Genomic DNA, 5,386 nt, shown 5'->3' on the forward strand with positions numbered 1-5,386 from the left:
TTATGAATGGCTAAGATGGTAGATTTTTTTAAATAAGATATGAGAGAATTTGTTTAGTTCAACGAATTATATATTACAAATAAATTTATCTTATTTTATTTTTTAAATAGTGTTATGGGTTTGGCGTAAAGGCCCGTAGTGAAGATTCAAGAAGAGCAACAACTAAAAGGAAATTAAAGAAAGATTCCTTAATTGATGCTAATCCTAGTGAGACAACAATTGATGAGACATTGGATCCCAAAAATCCAATAAAGATTCAAAATTTTATTGCCTACATATAAACTCTATAAATGAGAGGTAAAATTTACATATATGATACTTACTCTCTCTACTTGCTATCATTGTCTATACACACCACTCGTTTTGCTACGTCATTATTTTTTTGTGTACAGTGATTTGTTTACCTCAAAAGTATATCCCTCATAGAAGAAATAAATTATTTAACTTTGCAATAAATTCTTTTGTTATTCCTTCAATTAAATTTTAAAGATGGTATTGGTTGTATTATATGTCCAAGCAATTGTGAAGAAGATCTGAGAATGGGTCATTCTCATTCCCCAGAAAAGAAGAAAAAGAGAGATAGAATAAGAGAAAGAGACCGAGGGAACCTAAAATTTTGAAAAAGTTTCGACCTAAATTCATCTTCCCTAGAAAGTAAAAATTTTGTGGACCAATACCCATTATTGGATTAACTTATACGCGTTAGTGGTTTGCTAGAGAAAAGTCGCAAGACTCGTAATAACACAAAGTACGTAGATAACAACAAAGAAATAACATAAACTGCCTACGCTATTTAAATACCTAAATAATGTGAAAAATTATTTTGTTTTGTATAGATGATCGTTGCTCCATATGCTACCGTATAATTTTATAAGTGAAGTATTTGTTTTATTTTTATCAAGGATATTTGTGATATTCAATTATATTATTAATCATATTTATTACAAACATAATAATGGACAGAATTATTAATTGAGTCACTATGTAATTTTCACTTCACAAAAATTATTCCTTGTAATAAACATGTAATAGCCTAATAGGAATAACAAAAAAGCACAAAAACCAATTTCTTGTAGTTTATAATTGACTAGTTGTGAACGAATCTCTTTCCTTCTGTGCCTAGCAACGTTGATGTGGTGCAATGAACCTGAGCGACGCTTCAGAAAAAGCTTTCAGGCTGTGGTACCACTTCAATTGTCCAATGATATTTGGAATTTCGGGAATCTGATTCTTCTCGTTATTATTCAATAATGACACAAAGAAAAAAAAATAAAATTTGATAATAAAATTTAAAATAATAAATAGTTAAATTTAATAATTAATTAAAATCAATTAAAAGGAAACTTAAAATGATTAAATATATTAATTAAAAAATATGTTTGTCTCACAACTATAAATAAAATATTTTAAGTAAAAATTATTAAGAAATATATTCACTTGAATGTATTTTTTTATGGGTTTAATCTTTATCATGTTATAAGAGATAAATATATTTCCTATATACATAAAAATGTGTGTGGCCAATACTTTCTTTTTCTCTATTTTCTCCTCACATAGACCCACATGAGTCCACACCAAGGTTGTTGAATCGCAATACATATCGTGTATCATGTATCGTAAATTGTATCAAATCGTAAGATACATAAACATAATACAAAATAATTTATAAATATATATTAAAATATTTATTTAATTATTCCCTTTATTAATATATATTTTTCAGATTGATTTTTTAGTTTAAATCACAAATTAAATCTTTATTTTCTTTTTCCTTATTAATAATAATTTTTATATATTTTAATTTAAATCATAAATCAAATCTTTATTTCTTTCTTTATATTAAAAATGATAAATTGTAATTTAATTTTTGTATCATATGATACATGATACATATCGTATCGTATGATACAGTATCATATCTTTTGATACAAATCCTTTTTCGATACACCCCACGATATGTATCGCTGCGCTTGTGATTCATATCGTATCATATGAATCGTATTGTGTATCGTACGATACTGAAAACTATGGTCCACACACTTTTATATATGTATAGGAGATAAATTTATTTCCTACAACATAAGAAATATTAAACCATTCTTTTATGGGGAATATTATATTTACAAAATTTTTGTTTACAATCAAGAGTGTATGACCGGTCATACTTAGTGTAATTTGTAAAAAAAAATTGTAAATGGATCATTCTCATTCTTTTATATATATAAAATTAAGGAAAAAAATATTTCTGCTTTTGCTGCAAAAAAATATTTCTATGTCATATTCACATAAAAGTGAGTGAGTCTCATTGTAAAGAGAAGAGAGAGAAAATTTGTGGGACCTACTTACTTTTACGTGAGTGTGACAGATAAATATATTTTGTAGTAAAAGCAAAAATGTTTAACCCTAAAATTGAATGACTTTTTCTATATTCTCTATTGGTTATTTAATTTAATCTGATTCAAACATAGTTAAATGTATATAAAAGGTTGATTCTTAATCAACAAAGTCCGGCATAGTAGCTAAATGACTTAGTCCCTTAAGTATGCTGACATGAGTTTGATACCAGGCCGTGTGTATGGAAAATGTTTTGTTGATAGAGGCAAAATCCACTTCGGTGATCTTTATACCACGAGAGGATTAGTCCTCGAGTGTCAGTAGGAAGATATCTTAAGGGGGCGTTTGGTTTGGTGGGTTTTTTGAGATAGATGGGTAAATTGTAAGTGGGAATGTTGGACAACCATGTTTGGTTTGACAGCTTTTAAATTTGGCTATCTAAATCATTTTCCTACTTCACCAGTTTGCATAGCTATCTGAAACGAAAAACCCAGCGAAATAATCCCACTTCTTATGTGGGTTTGCGTCTTATCTAGCTATCTGAGAACAAAGTCTTGGTGTGCGATGACCAGGGTACCCCCGTAAACAGTTAGTCTTGGCTATCTAATTGTTCGGAGATTGAATGCTTCATCAATACAACATTACAGCTTCTGTTTAAGCTTATTCATTTCAAGTAGAAGCCATGTAATCACTAACTGTTTCTCATTACAACTGTTGCTGACTGATAACAATGAATCTGCTTGATTAATGGATTTTAGTTTCTTTTATAACTGATTTATATTTTTATGTGAATGATTAGAGCACCCGTGGATTAAAGATGGAAATGCTTCTGACATAAGAACGAAGTAAAATATAGAGAATGAGAACGAAGTAAGGTATAGAGAATGAGAAAGTGAAAGCAAAAGTATGAGACCTCATGCCATAAGACGGTAAAAAATCAACTTATTTCTAAATTGAGCAGTGGCAATAATCACTAATATGAAGTCATGAAGAATAAGAAACATGTATATTCAAAATATAACTAATTGGAAAATAATAAATCCTCCAAAACAGAAAAGACAAAAAGATACTAAAATGTTTAGAGCAAGACGCTTCCAAATCTCTATGCAAATCCAAGATAGCAACGCTTGAAGCAGCACTGTTTTTAAATCAGGGTTATTTTGGTAATACCAACTTGTTTTCCCATCTATATTTTACCTTCAACCAAACATAGATTTCATAAAAGTTACCTAATTTCCCCAATAATTTTTTTTTCCACCAAACAACTTTTTTTTACATTTTCCTACCTATCTCACTTTATCTCACTTTCCCCATCAATTACATTTCCCTAGTATTCAAAAAATTTCTCCTCAACCAAACGCCCCCTAAGGAAACTCAAAAAAAGGGTTGATTCTTCTAAGATCCATATCCTTCGTTTTCAGAATTTTAACTCAAGACTTTGGTTAAAACAAATAAATTTGTTATTAGTTGAACCAATAATAATTTTATTAAGAAACTAATTAGTAGGAAATCAACTTCTCACCATGTAATTAAAAAAGGACGTTAAGAGTTTACCAAAAAAAAAGAAAGAAAAAGGATGTTAAGAAATTAGTATGTGCCAAACCCACCTCTGAAATCTTAATGTTTTAAAAGAGATAAAAGAAATTATGGATGATCTTTGTTTTTTTTAAATAATTCATGTGTCATCATTTCTTAGACGACTTGACTAATAAAATAAAGAAAAGGAAGACAGGCCCTCTGTCATTGTAAGAAGGGAAAACTTCAAAAATCTCCCTACAAGTTTCCTCAAAATCACTTAACCCCTCTCCGAAAATTTTAATCATTTATCCCCCTACATAAATTTTTTTATCACTTCCCCTCTAATTTGATTTTTCATCCAAAATTTTGTTAACAGAGTTAAATTTTTAAAAAAATACCAAAATTACCTTTAATAAAGAAAAAAACATAATTTCTTCACCAACGCAATTTTAGACGAACTCACGGAATATTTTCTTTAAGGTAGCCTTGTTAGAATTAGTAATTATTAAAATTATTTCCTACAAATTTCATTGCTATTAAACACCGCACTCACAATTGTTGGTGTCGTTGTTCAAATAAAATGATTAAAGAGACATCATCTCAACAGGTTTAGATCTTCCCTTTTCTGTTATAAGTTTTTCTGCTATTATATGACCAAACAAATCTGACTTTAGGCAAATTTCCAATTTGAATCTAGGTTTATGTTCGAATTCCAGGAACCCACAAGCAATACAACTTCCAAAAACGTATTTCATGTATAAAATTAAAAACTTAATAAAACCAGTATGCCAAATTCTTTTAAGTCATTATACATGGGCTAAAAATATCAACGAGTTGATTGCAAAGAAACCAACATGATACTCAATATAATCGTCCACTAATAACTCCCTAAGATGTAAATCATTCACAATATCAAATATTATCAAAACGAAAAAAACTTGCCGCCGCTTCAAAGTAATAGCTTTAAGGGAAAACTTAAAAAAAAAACCCTACGAGTTTTCTCAAAATCACTTAACCCCTCCCTGCAATTTTTAATAATTTTATTTGAACAACGACACCAACAATATGAGTGCGGTGTTTAATAGCAATGAGATTTGCAGGAAACAATTTTAATAATTACTAATTCTAATAAGGCTACCTTAAAGAAAACATCTCGTGAGTTTCTCTAAAACTGCATTTGTGAGGAAATTATGTTTTTTTCTATTAAGGGTAATTTTCTTACCTTTTAAAAATTTAACTCTGTTAACAAAATTTTGGATGAAAAATAAAAATAGGGGGATAAGTGATAAAAAAATTTAAGTAAGAAGTTAAATGATTAAAAATTTCGAGGAGAGGGTTACGTGATTTTAAAAAAACTTGTAAGGGATTTTTGAAGTTTTCCCTTCAAAGAAATATTTCTTAACAAGGAGCATGCCCCTAACATGTTTGGTGCATAGTATAGGATAAGGCCTGATAGTATAAGACCTGATAGTATAAGGCCTGATTGTATAAGACCTGATTGAATATTAATACTATCCAGCGTTTGGCACGGTAT

This window comes from Gastrolobium bilobum, unplaced genomic scaffold (genome assembly GCF_033153095.1).
Source record: "Gastrolobium bilobum isolate Gb01-03AN ecotype WA unplaced genomic scaffold, APGP_CSIRO_Gbil_v1 utg2308, whole genome shotgun sequence".
NCBI lineage: Eukaryota > Viridiplantae > Streptophyta > Magnoliopsida > Fabales > Fabaceae > Gastrolobium > Gastrolobium bilobum.